The sequence below is a fragment of the Bos grunniens genome, chromosome X, assembly GCF_055505025.1.
Source record: "Bos grunniens cultivar Pamir isolate PY7600 chromosome X, Bosgru_T2T1.0, whole genome shotgun sequence".
NCBI lineage: Eukaryota > Metazoa > Chordata > Mammalia > Artiodactyla > Bovidae > Bos > Bos grunniens.
The window spans coordinates 39289667-39303616 of NC_141194.1; the positions used below are offsets into that span (position 1 = coordinate 39289667).

General features: G+C 48.9%; 1 long non-coding RNA gene across 21 annotated transcripts in view; it reads left to right on the top strand.

The window, feature by feature from the left end:
* The window catches only part of LOC147340181 (uncharacterized), a 274415-nt gene that overhangs the window by 150140 nt on the left and 110325 nt on the right, over window positions 1-13950 (top strand). For 18 of the 21 annotated variants that reach the window (XR_015158633.1, XR_015158635.1, XR_015158628.1 and 15 more), the window contains one exon: window positions 12235-12313. This is a non-coding gene — a long non-coding RNA (uncharacterized LOC147340181). Of the gene's footprint in view, window positions 1-10359; window positions 11154-12234; window positions 12314-13950 lie in introns of those variants that run through there. The other 3 variants (XR_015158647.1, XR_015158646.1, XR_015158644.1) reach the window with 3 other exon arrangements.

The following is a 13950-nucleotide window of genomic DNA, read 5'->3' on the forward strand; positions in this document are numbered from 1 at the left end:
AGGGAATACAAGAGGAGGGTCAGGCTTGGGAGGGGAAATATTGAGACCACTTTGGAGCCCACCAAGTTTGGTGAGTCAGTGGGGTGCCCACATTGATGCTTCTAGCAGCGGCATGGGCATGGGAACCTGAGAAGGCTGAATCGAGGAGCAAACCCATGTCTGGAAACAAGGGATGATGGAAACTGTGGTGAGGGGAGGGAGTGGCCAAGAGAGTCAAATGACAAGCAGGAGGAGGAGAACGAAGGGCCACAGGAGAGGTGGGTGTCAGAGGAGCCGCATGATGGGAGGGTGTAAGGGAGGAAGGAATGCCCAGCCAGGTGGGCCAGCGAGAGGACAGGAGGGCCAGGGGCATGGAAAGGCCATTGCATCTGGTGACACGAGCTTACTGGTGGCCTGCGAGAACACAAGTTAACCCAGAATGACACTCACTGGTTGGCGGGGAAGCCAGGTGGAGATTTAAAATTTATGGCAGAGAGTCTGCAAAAAGGATAAATTGCCCCGTCGGGACTGTGAGCTAATTGTATCACGTGGTACGCCTGGGGCAGGGATGATCTAGCGGCACAAAGTAGAACCCACTTGTACAAGCTTAAGTAAAAAGGGAGAATTTATGGGAAGAACATGAGGCTATCTCCGAGATCCAAGGACAGAAAGTGCAGCCGGCATGTGGGGGCAGGAACCAGCAATTGGGGAGCCAGCAGGCACCTTGGCAGCTCAGTCCTCATCTTTCTCTATCTCTGCTGCTCTGAGGTCTCTGATCTCTGCTTTCCTGCCATATGGCCTTTTTCTTCTCTCTCAGCTTTTTCTGTTGCTCTGTGCACACAGTGGAAAATGACTACCTAAGGTGGCCCTCCTGGTCTGTTCACTTCTTTCTCCTCCAGGCTCACACTGTGCCTGGCACAAGGCACTCAAGCTGCCAACAAAGACTGCCTAGAACCACCAAGGTGTCCCAAGGCCCAGTTTCTGGGAGAGCATTTGATTGGTCCAGTCGGGTCAGGTGACCTTCCCTGATCCAATCCGCTGTGACCAAGGGGAGGGTCTTGTGCCCTTCCTCAGTGGGAGCTGGGGAACAGCATCTTTGGAAGATGACGCAGGGTGGTTGTTTTATTTTAAAATTATTTTATTATTTTATTTATTTATTTTTGTCTGTTCTGGGTCTTTGTTGCTGTGTGCAGGCTTTCTCTAGCTGCATCAAGCAGGGGCTACTCTCTAGTTGGCCGAGCACAGGCTTCTCATTGCGGTGGCTTCTCTCGTTGTGGAGCCAGAGCTCTAGGGCATATGGGCTCAGTAGTTCTGGCGCAGGGGCTTAGTTGTCCCAGGGCATGTAGGATCTTCCCGGACCAGGGATCGAACCCATGTCCCCTACATTGGCAGGCAGATTCTTATCTACTGTACTACCAGGGAAGTCCCCAGGCAGGCTCTTGAAGAGGAGAATATGGTGGCCATAGTACTCTGATGCTCCAGACAAGCTGCAAACCCCTGATGCACCCAAAACAGAGGTCAGGCTCCACTTTAGTGATGGTCAGTAAACACTATGGAGGCCGTGAGAGATGAGGCATGTGCACCCACTGACAAGTGGCAAATGCGACTTTCCTGTGCCTCCTTTTTCTCCTCCATCAGCAGTCCCCCTGCCCTCCCCCCACCCACACACCCAACCCCAGGGATACAACCCGAAGAGCTCATCAGGACCTCTCTCCCCCTCGACATCTAGGAGATTTCTCCAGGCTCTGCTCTCATCTTCTTGGTTGCCTTCCACTACCGAAATGAGAAGAGCTAAACTGGGGGTTGCGAGAGAGGGGTTGCAATGCTTGTCTTACTTGGAATGGCCCTGCCCCCACAGTACTGGGTCATGCAGTCTCAAGAGGAAGCAGTTAGGATAGTTTGACAAGTATTTATGTACAAAGGGACTGTCCACAAAGATGGACGGTGTAGGGGAACCACAGGGATAGCACAAGAGGCAGAAGCTGTTAACAACGGAGTTTTTTGTCTGTTTTGTTTTGTTTTTTACCACCCAGGGCCCAGAGGTGAGTAGAAGAGGCCACCTTAAAAGGAACCAGGACCGTCAGTGGGAGGGTCAGTCAGCCCAAGCAGATTTCTTTGGGAGAAAGTTGGGGAATAAACCTTCACCTCACTCTCCTCCTGCGCTCTGAGTTCTTGGCGGGGCTTCACCATTTGCTAGAACTGGCCAACAGAAAGTCGGAGGGTGGGGTGGCCCTTTGAGATGGGTGCAGATGGGTCAGCTTCCTGGGCCATAGGGCAGGGAGGAGGGAGATGGGGCGTGCCCCCTGAAGGGGAAAACGGAAGATGTTGCTTGCACCTCGGTTGCATCCTCTGCTGTGGGCTCCTCCAGGGCAAGCCACTCGGCTCCTCTGTTTCTGTCACCAGCTCCCAACCTACTGCCCAGGTCACGTTCCCAACCCGAGTTCACTGATGCCCCGAACGAATTCCGTGGCGCCTCTTTGTCTCTCACATTGCCAGTGAACTGGCCACGAATGGCATTTGACTGAATGGGACCAGAAACTCTCTCCAAGGCAAAAGTTTAGAAAGTGGAAGGAGGAAAAAAACCAAATCAGAAATGCCCCAAGATGGAGGCTGAATGATGCTGCTGGAGCTATTTTTCACTTCCTCATCAGGAAGTACAAATCATGAGCCGTACTGTCTTCCTCCTTTTTATTATGGCCTTTATGCTTATAATAAAACCAACCATAACTGGCACATGCAGTACTTTAAGGTTTACCAAGTGGTTTATGTGCCTTATCTCATCGGATCCCCTCAACAACGCTGTAAGTTGCACTGTATTATCTTTCCAGTTTTACAGACAAGGCTCAGAGAGGTTAGATGACTTGCCCAAGGTCACCCAGTGGGTATCGTTGAGATCTCAGCTAGGACTTCAAGTCCATTTCTATTGCTGCCCAAGGTTAGATGGCCTCTCAGGCTTGTTCCTGGCTGGCCACACTGTCCGGAATTGGAAAGTTTGACTTTCAAGAGGATAAACAGCCGAGCGGAAACCAGAGTGAGCAAGAGCCAGAAATGATGCCGAGGAACTGTGGAGCATGGGCCCTGTTGTTTTCTGCTGCCACCTCCTGGGTTACCAATACCCTTTTCTTCTATCTGTTCTTCTCGGCTTCAGATCCAAGCAGAACTAGGGCGGGGGTGGGGGAATGAGAGGAACACCCTCCCTACTCATTGCAAAGCTGCGTGCTTACTTTAAAGATTTTTAAATGGAATTCACTTGAAAAGGAAGGCAATTCTGACACATGCTGAAACATGGATGAAGTTTGACGACATGCTAAGTGAAATAAGCCAGGCATAAGAGGGTACATATTCTAGAATTCCATTGTTTAAGGTATTTAAATTCATAGACAGAAATCAGAATGGTGATCACCAGGGGCTGATGGGGAGGGAGGAATGGGGAGTTAGTGTTTAATGGGGGTGGAGTTTCAGTTTTGCGAGATGAAAAAGTTCTGAAGAGGGATGGTGGTGATGGTTGTATAACAAGTGGACTTAATGCCACTGTGTGCATGCTAAGTCGCTTCTGTCATGTCTGATTCTTTGCGACCCTATGGACTGTAGCCCACCAGGCTCCTCTGTCCATGGGGATTCTCCAGGCAAGAATACTGGAGTGGGTTGCCAATTCCTTCTCCAGGGGATCTTCCCAACCCAGGGATTGAACCCATGTATCTTATATCTCCTGCTTTGGCAGGTGGGTTCTTTACCACTAGCGCCACTTGGGAAGCCCTGCTGCCACTAAACATTCAAAACTGGTTAAAATGGTAAATTTTTGTTATGCATATTTTGCAGAATTTAAAAAAATTGAATCTGGTAAACATCTAAGGAGCCTCTACTCTGTGCTCTGCACTAGGAATTCCGAGCCAAAAAGTATCAGCCTTACCTTCAAGGTTGACCCTGTCGGGCAAAGTGACATGAATGAACTCAGAGCTGGATGAAAAGTGCAGTAATGCAGTGTGGGTGGGGCTGTAGGGGAGTGGGGAGGATCTGCTCCATCGCAGGAACCTCAGCCGGGCTCTCCTGAGACTGAGAGGGCTTCAAGCGTGAGAAAGAGATTGGGCAGGAAATGAAGGAGCAGGGACACATAGAACATTCCAAACAGAGAAATAGCATGAGGGAAAATATAGAGGTGTGAAATAGCATGTTGTTCTCTCCTTTCTTTGTTGGGATGTAACTGTAACCGCATCCCCCCTCCTGAGTCTCTGGTGAAGAATGTGTGTGTGTGTGTGTGTGTTTATATTTATTTATTTGGCTGCGTCAGGTCTTAGTTTTGGAAAGTGGGATCTTCGATCTTCATTGCAGCATACAAATTCTTTAGCTGAGGCATGCAAACTCTTAGTTGCGGCATGTGGGATCTAGTTCCCTGACCAGGGATTGAACCCAGGCCCCTGTATTGGGAGTGTGGAGTCTTAGCCACTGGACCGCCTGGAAAGTCCCCTGAGGGGGTTTAATTTCCAGCCCCTCACAAACTGAGATGTGTGGCCCTACTGTGTATGATGATTATGGAGCTGATGCCACATGCCACTCACCATGGAGCTTTGACCCCATCAATTTCCTGTTCAACAAGTGTCCACTGATCACCCACTTGGATGTCACAGCAAGGTCAAGCTGTCTTCAAGCTTCCAAAGTGGTTACTCTCAATTTCTGTGCTTTTCTTATTGTGGACTAGCAGTGGTCCATGGACCACACTTCAGGTAGCGCTGGTTTAGAAGATGGTGAATCCCTTACAGGGAGGAACCATTTCTTTATATTTTATCCATCCATTGGATTTGTAGCAGACCACTCAAAAGAAGGCCTCTCCTTTCCCCAAAAGGGATGCCTACCTGTTAATTAGCTAGTGTTTTCCCTGTGTTTTGAATATGAAAAGCCCTGCCTGTATTAAATACTATTATTATTATTAGCTTCGTGTCCACTATAGTGGATGTCATTTAATTAGAACTGCATAATAGGCAACTCTGCCTTAATTGGCTGGGATGTGGCTAAGAAACCCTTTCACGTCCGTGTCTGCATTCTCTGTTCTGTGGCCATCACATCACATTCTCTGGCAATGGGTCATTTTTGGAGACCTTGGGTAGGGTTCAGGGAAGGTTATCTGGCTACTGATTAACACTTAATTAGCACCTTTTTCATGTAGCACAGCAGTGACTTTGTAAATTTAAAAATTTCAGGGGACCACTTAATGTGGAATTAAAGTACAAGTGCAATATTTAAGATGCATGAAATTGTTTTACGCATTACAGCATTAACTAGCTCTTAATTTATGCAGTGCATGCCCGCGAAGGGCAATTAAAGTGTAGCAGGGAAAAAAATTATAGATCTCTACGTTGTCCTGTCTTTTCCTCTAACGATGCTTTTGAAGGCTTTTGCAACATTCATATCTCAACTCCTATTCTAGATTTAGGAGTAAATGGTAAGTTCTGAAACTTGTTTGCCCCACAGGAATTGACATTATCTTTAAGCTGAACTACCTCCAACCATGATGTCCCTCTAGGGCCCAGAAATCCACCCAGGCCTCGGTGATTGGCCCAGGGATAGGCACATAAGCCCACTAGCCATTGAGATGTCAGGGGACATTTGTTGGAATTTATGGTACAGTGAGGCACACAGTGTCTTTCTTCATAGCCATTGGAAGGCGTTGTTCTCCTTTCCCCTGGTCAGTGTGGTGTGAGGATGTGAGGTTGGGAACAGTGGCAGCCGTTTTGTAAGCAGTCTGGAGTGGCAGGGGAGTCATTGTTTAGAATTTGGCCATGAATCCAACACCATGGGAAGCCATAAGGCCAGGATGAAGAGAGACCTAATCCTGGAAGATATTATGGGAGACACTGGATTGGGACTAGTCTGAAGGCCATTGGCTTCTGTACTCTTGAATTATACTGGAGCCTATAAATATACTGCACTTTCTCACCTCCTTGCCTTTATTTATGCTGTTCCCTTTGACTGGAATGCTCTTTTCCTTCCTTCTGCGTCTTTCAAGTCCAAGTCCTAATGCCACCCTTTTAAGAAGCTTTCCTCAAGCTGAACCATGCTTGGGATGCCCAGAACCATGCCCCCTTCCTCTAGGACACTCATGCCTCCTCTCACTTGAAATTCTTCTGCAAGGGGCACACGCTGCCCTGAAAAGATTGACACTACAAACGTGACTCTCCATCTCCCCCGAGAGGACCTAAGCTCTTTCTTCTGTCCCCAGCATTAGCATTGCACTTGGCACACTGAGTCCACAGAGTGCTGCAAACTTGTTCCTAGAAAGGAATGTTAGCGATATTAGGATGGTGTAGTCGGAAGAAGAGACAGCGCATTTGAGCATATGGTCTTCTTAGCTAATGCCAGTAGGAGAAGGAAAAAAAAACCTGGGTAAATGCTGCAGCTGGGTGGATTCCTGGGCCACTGCAGCTGCTGAGAGCAGGCAAGGACTTGCGAGGAGGAGGAGGAGTCAGTTAAGAGCCAGGCAGAATATTTGTCCCTCTGGTTGTAACTTACATAGATGGATACGGTCTCCAAGTACAAAGTCGAGGGCTAGGAAACTAAAAGTTTCCCGGTCACCCTCCTCCCTATACTCCACGTCATCTTGGCAGACAGGAGGCTGAGCTACTCTGACCCCCCTCCAATCATTCGGAGTCTGGGCAGCTGACAGCCTCACAGTCCACACAGTGTTACTCTGGGTGCTGGCTCCAGCCAATGGCTGAGCAAGCTGGTAGCACCCAAGCCCGGCCATTTCCGCCCACATGGTACTGCTGTAATGGGCTCCCTTTGCTGGAAGCTGTTCAGATCTCCCTCTATGGCTGCTGGTTTCCCTGCCCCATCCTGCTTCTGCCCTGCTCCTTTCAGAGGTGTTTCCCCAATAAACCCTTGATGCTTCTGAGTCCATCTTATACCCATTTCCGAAAGAACTCTCCCAGAGGTAAAAACTGCTAACTCTTAGGGCTGTATTCTTCCAGCCCTTTTTTCTATTCATTTATGTATATGTATGCATGCATACCAGCTAAAGGTTTGTTGTAATTCATTTTGTTTTTACATAAATGAGATTATACTGTGTATGTGAACTATTCTACAATTTTTAAAAATTTAGCACTTCTCTTGTGCACAGTAGATATCAGTACGCATAGGTATGTCTTTTCTTATTTGCTGTATACTATTCCACAGTATGGCAAGCTCATCGTTATTTAACCATTCTTATACTGATACTGCGGAGAAGGCAGTGGCACCCCACTCCAGTACTCTTGCCTGGAAAATCCCATGGATGGAGGAGCCTGGTAGGCTCCAGTCCATGGGGTTGCTAAGAGTCGGGCACAACTGAGCGACTTCACTTTCACTTTTCACTTTCATGCATTGGAGAAGGAAATGGCAACCCGCTCCAGTATTCTTGCCTGGAGAATCCCAGGGACAGAGGAGCCTAGTGGGCTGCCCTCTATGGGGTCGCACAGAGTCGGACACGACTGAGGTGACTTAGCAGCAGCAGCAGCAGCAGCATACTGATACTGATGAATGCTTGGGTTTTCTATCTTCTATTACTTTTTTTAAAGTATGTTTTTAAATTAATTTCTTTTTTTGGCTGTGCTGGGACTTTGTTGCTGAGAGCAGGCAAGGCATGAGAGCATTCTCTAGTTGTGCCAAGTGGGGGCTGCTCTAGTTGGGGTGCACAGGCTTCTCATTGTGGTGGCTTCTCTTGTGGAGCACGGGCTCTAGAGTGTGGGCTCAGTATCTGTGGCGCACAGGCTTAGTTGCCCCGAGGCATGTGGAATCTTCCCTGACCAGGGATCGAACTTGTGTCCCCTGTGTTGGCAGGCAGATTCTTAACCACTGGACCACCAGCCAAGTCCCTTCTATAAATTAAGAATATATTTATTTATTTTGGCTGTGCTGGGTTTTAGTTTCAGCATATGGGATCTTTAGTTGTGGCATGTGGATCTAGTTCCCTGACCAGGAATCGAACCGAGGGCCCCCTGCATTGGGAATGCAGTCTTAGCCACTGGACCATCAGGGAAGTCCCTTTATCTTCTATTATTAATAATGGTGCTAGGAATGTGGTATGAGGGGATTTCAAATAACAATAAACCGAACATTATTCCAGACAGTTTATAAACTTGTATTAACCAAACCTTTTTGTGTGTTTCTGATGCTTTGACATCTGGGGCTTTTGCTAACCTAGGAGGGACTGCCCTTCCTAGGATCTGCCAGTTTCAGAGATGGTGAACAAACATCTTGCCTGAGCGTACCCTTCAAATGCAAATAAACCAATCCAGAGCCATACTCCTCACCACCTGTCTATCTGACTCTCACATTCCAGGCCACCATTCCCCAGCCCTAATCAGACAGCTAGGGGCTTCCCTGGTAGCTCAGCTGGTAAAGAATCCGCCTGCAATGCGAGAGACCTGGGTTCGACCCCTGGGTTGGGAAGATCCCCTGGAGAAGGGAAAGGCTACCCACTCCAGTACTGTGGCCTGGAGAATCCCATGGATTGTATAGTCCATGGGGTCGCAAAGAGTCAGACCCCACGGAGTGACTTTTACTTTTATTTTCAATCAAACAGCTAGGGGCAGCCCCAGTGCTCCGGAGCCTAGCCAATCCTCAACCTGCTTACCCGGGCTTGCCTGTTCCTTTTCGCAGAACCCACATTAAAGGCTCTTGCCCACCAGTTCCCACTCTCCCTCTGCTTCTTGACCAACCCCAGTGCTTCCCTGTGTGCCCCTCCTCCCGTGGCCTAGCCTGCCCCCTCCTCTTGGGATTTGTAAGTATAACCACTTATCTTGTCTATGCCTGTCATCATCTCTTGCTCTGTTGGCATCACCAGACCTGAATCCTAATAAAAAACCTATGTTCTGAACAGGAGGACCTCACACTGGCAAGGTGGAGCCAATATTTTCCTTTTCTCCCAAAGGTTCCAGCAGGCTTTCATTTGTGAACTTTCTGGGTGCATGTGAAATGCTAAATGTGCTGGGTTACTTAGGGCAGACACAAGAAAGAACTTCCCGCCAGTAAGCAAGTACACCAGAATAACCTTATTCCGGGAGCATCTTTAGAATAGTGGCGTCAACAGCCTGCAACAACAACCCAGTGAGCTGAATCCCCCACAGAGCAGAGGCAGGGACGGAGGCTGGCGGCCGGCTCCTGCTGGCAGAAGGCGTCAGGAATTCACCACTCAGCGGGGCACGGCCCCACCCCTCGCTGAAGGAGGCCAAGGGGTTCCCTCCGGCCGGTTCCTGCAGACAACTGCGGTCATCTGCACCTGAGAAGGGAGGGGGAATGGGATTACCGCCTTCCCCGTTGCCCTGGGGCTCTGGGCCCGGTGACGCGGGGCATCCTGGCCTGTGTTCGCAGCTGCCTGCCGGGAGCCGGAGCCTGTCAGCTCGAGCGGCAGCGAGGGAAGACATTTCTGACACAAAACCCCAGGGGAATCCACGGAGGAGCTGGGCTGTCATTACTTATTAACAATGGGCCTGATCCCCAGCCAGGCAGGCCCAGGGAAATAGCCTGTAGGGAGGCCGGCCTCCCCGCTACGAGGTGGCTTAACACTCTCAGTGCCGGAGGGAGCTGTTGGGGGAGGGGTGTCAATTGTCACATTTTTTGCAGGGAAGAGGGGCCATTCTTTACATATTAGACAGAGGCGCGCCGGTCCTCGTCTTCGCCTCCTCCTCTCGGTGTCCGCATTCTTTTCCGCTTCCCTGCCCCCTCTGGTTTGAAGCCGGCAAACCCACAGGATGTGGGGGACTGCGCTCCTCCGGAGAAGGAAGATTTGAGCGTGCACACAGCCTGAAACCTGCGGCTAACATCCTGGTAACAGACCAGGAGAGGTGCACAGACTAGCTGGTCGTTCAATCTGGTTATTGCCTCTTTTCTCCCCCTCGATGATTCCTGGGCTCCGGCGCCGGCACTCTCTCTCCCAGCTCTGCGATCTCAGGTGGGCAGAGTCACCACCTGCAGGTCGAGCTTCCTGGGGAAGCAGAGGCTGAGATGGAGATTGGCATGGGGGACGTTTTTTTAGGGAGGATTTCTAGGATCAGCACCTGGAGATAGGAGGGGGGTGGAGGCCGAAGCCAGCAAAGGGGGAAACTGAACTACAGGGGTAGCTCGACGGAAGCCTCCGCTGGAGCCCCACGGAGATCTCTGGAGCTGGGGTGACCCTTCGGAGTGGTTCGCAGTTGGGCTGGAGGGGTGAGCCTCCAGACGCGGGCGTGGACCAGCCCCGGGCGTGGGCTGCTCCGGAAGCCGCCATGGCCCTGGGCAGGGCGGTTTCTTCAGCCTTGGGGAGGGGCTGAAGGCCACTCTCCAGCAGCCCAAGGTGTATGGATGGGGGAACCCGGCCACCACCCCCTTGCCTCCCCCGGAGGCCAGCCTGGCCTCCTTTCCTGTTTCATCTCCTCCCATTCTTCCCGCTATCCCTCCTCTCATCCCTCTTTTCTTCCCTCTTCCCCGCAGGAACTATCCCAGAGGTTTTCAAAATTTTAAAGGCCGTCCAATCCGGCGGGCCAGTGCAAGTTTACAATCAGCGAAACTGCCCTAATTGAGGCAGAAGGTCTGAGAACCACCCCCACCCCTCCCAACTCGGGCCACCGTCGTCTTTGCTATAAAACACTTCGTAATCCCTAAAAGAGCTGGCTGGCTGAACTCTGAGCATTTTTTTCCTCTCTAATTGGGCGGTTCCAAACTTCACCACAGGGGGTGCTAAATTGTCACGGGTTCTTTTATTTGCGTCAACGGGAGCAGGAAGCGTAGAATTGTTATGTGTCTGTAATGTAAATTCCGCGGCCGGATGTATCTGTTATCTATTCGGTTTCATGTACTTTAGGAGAAGGTACTGGACCTAACTGGTGACACGCACTTAGGAATAGTCAGGTAGCATGTTATCACCAAGCCCACGCTCTGGAGCCCACCAAGACCTGAGCTTCTTCAATCAGCCCCAGAGGTCTTGTTTATTAGCATAAAGGGCCTTAGTAATGAGTTCCCACTGGCGGAAGCAGTTCGAGGGGGGAGTGGATTGGTCAGGCATCAGAGCTGGACTTCAACACTTGGAGGGCTCAGGCTGGGAAGATGCGGTTCGCTCTGTGGTTGGTTCTCGAAGGAATGGCCCCACGAGCTTGATTCCTAAATGATCCTACGAGCATCCAGTGACTGAATTGGTGAATCTTGTGCCCCTGGAGTCAGACTAGAAGGTTAGAGAATCCCGCTGCAAGACTTTCCTTGCATTTGCCTTGGGCAAACTTTCCTGAGAGGCGCTGCTGGAGCTTGTAAAGGATGGGGGGCTGGAAGGTCATGGAATTTACAGGACCAGTTATACGGCTGCTTTGCGTAGCTTGTTCAGAAGTTGGCTTAAAGACTTCCTCTGACAGTAACCTGGTGGCACGGTATGGAGAGGGGCCCTAAAACCTCACCCTCCTCGAATTACTGAAAGGTACAGGGCTTCCCTCATAGCTCAGTTGGTAAAGAATCCACCTGCAATGCAGGAGACCCCGGTTCAGTTCCTGGGTTGGGAAGATGCTCTGGAGAAGGGAAAAGGCTACCCACTCCAGTATTCTGGCCTGGGGAATTCCACGGACTGTATAGTCCATGAGGTCTCAAAGAGTTGGACAAGACTGAGCGACTTACACTTCACTTCACCTCTGTCACAGATTTACCAAAAAGAACCTAGTGGGTTTTTATGCAAGACCAAACTGGCTTAGGTCAATAGCGCCAGCCTAAAACCCCACCTCATCTATAAAACTTTAATCAGCTGTGAATTACCACCTTCCCACATTAATAACCACTGTGTACCTCTGTGTTTTCTCTCGGGTATGATAGGGGTCTGCTCCTTGCATCCTCTGTCATAAGAAACTGTAAGGACTATATGCATTGTGTTCTTAAACCCTTCCCAAACTGGTTGGATTCACAAATTGGAGAGTGATGTCTTGGGGTTGTGGGGAGGTTAAAAAAAATCAGTGCTCAGAAGTGTCCACAACAGGGAGGCCCCCCGTGTTCATTATGAGCAGAGTGTGGATTAAGGGCTGGTATGCACAGGTGCCATGAACTGCACTGCCCTGTGTCTACACAGTGCTAGGGCAGATGAAGCTTGACTACTAACAGTGTCTGTCCAAGCACAGATCCTGTACACAGTCAAATAATCAATGCAAAACCCTGGCAAGGAGAGGAGATTAGGTCATTAGATCTGATGGCTTGGAATGCTGGTTGCCTGCTGAGGATGGGAACCAGGGTTGTGAGTTACATTCTCAACTTGGGTTAAATCTTCTCTCCGTACAGCCTGGTTCTGAAGGGTGGAGTCAGAGTCATCAGGAAACAGAGGGTTCTCAGCCAGCAGAATCATGCTTATCTGTATCAGGTAAGTCCCAGTGTGCAAGACCTTCGAGCACAACTTTGGTACTGAGTGTCTTTCGGCCCCTTGAGTGGACAAAGCATTTTCTCTGTCAGTGTCTGGTTGGATCTTTGTTGTTGTTGAGTCACTAGTGGTGTCTGACTCTTTGTGACCGTATGGAATGTAGACTGCCAGGCTCCTCTGTCCATGGGATTCTCCAGGCAAGAATACTGAATTGGGTTGCCATTTCCTCCTCTAGGGGATCTTCTTGACCCAGGGATTGGTTGGACCTTTACAGCTGCTGAAAATGTGAGGGTTGTGGGGCAGAGAGCTGCATCTCCTTGAGCTGACCAATAGCTATACCTCCCATGTTGCTTGCTGATGAAAGTCTAGATTTTTCCTGATGTTGGATAGCAATGTGTTTGTGAAAGGCGGGCTTAATTCCAGGACATGATTCATAATTGTACTAAACCATAGTACAAATAGTACTTTTTTTTTTAAACTGTAGTTGATTTACAATGTTGTATTAATTTCAGGTGCACAGCCAAGTGATTCAGTTATACATATATATATATATATTCTTTTTCAGATTCTTTTCCATTATAGTTTATTACAAGCTATTGAATATAGCTCCTTGTGCTATACAATAGGTCCTTGGTGGTTATCTGTTTTGTGTATAGTAGTATTTATATGTTAATCCTAAGCTCCTAATTTATCCCTCCTCTCTTCTTCTTTGGTAACCATAAGTTTGTTTTCTGTGTCTTTGGGTCTATTTCTGTTTTGTAGATAAGTTCATTTGTATCATTTTTTCAGATTCCACATGTAAGCAGTATCATATGATATGTGTTCTGTTTGGCTTGCTTCACTTTGATGATCGCTGGGTCCATCCATGTTGCTGCAAATGGCATTACTGGGTCCTTTTTATGGCTGAGTAGTATTCCATTGTATGTGTGTACCACATCTTCTTTATCCGTTCCTCTGTCAATGGACATTTAGGTTGCTTCCTTGTCTTGGCTATTGTAAACAGTGCTGCTATGAACATAAGGGTGCCTGTATCTTTTCAAATTAGAGTTTTTGTCTTTTCTGGATATGTGCCCAGGAGTGAGATAGTTGGATCCTATGGAAACGGTGGTTTGTTGTTGTTGTTGTTTTTACAAACATTACTTCTTGATGATTTAGTTTAGGGAGTCCCTTTCCTGCCCAATAGAACTTAACAGGGATCCTGGTGGCGGGTTTCTCAGAAGTCTTTTTCTCTTCAAGAAAAGAGAAATATTTAAGGAGATTGTTGCCACCATCACCCAGCCAACGTTCTTCCTGCTTTTGGATGCTGTTTGTAAGGATATAAGATACTGGAGCAGCAGCAGTTATTTTGTGACTGTGAGGAAATGATCAAACAGAAAGGTCGTCAAGGACCCAAGATCTTTCTACCTATCTGGCCATCAAATCTCAGACCACCTACCTCTGGGCTGCTTGTTCTATGCGAAATGCTTTTTATTGGAAACACCTGAGAGCATCCTGATGCTACAGTCCCTAGTACAGTCCCTAATTTAATAGTTAAGAAAGCTGGGAGAGATTAGGTCATGGAGTTAACTAGTGGCAGAGAAGGGCCTAGAATCCAAGGGTTCCAGTTTCATCCAGGATACTCTATCTCTGAACTCTTAGGG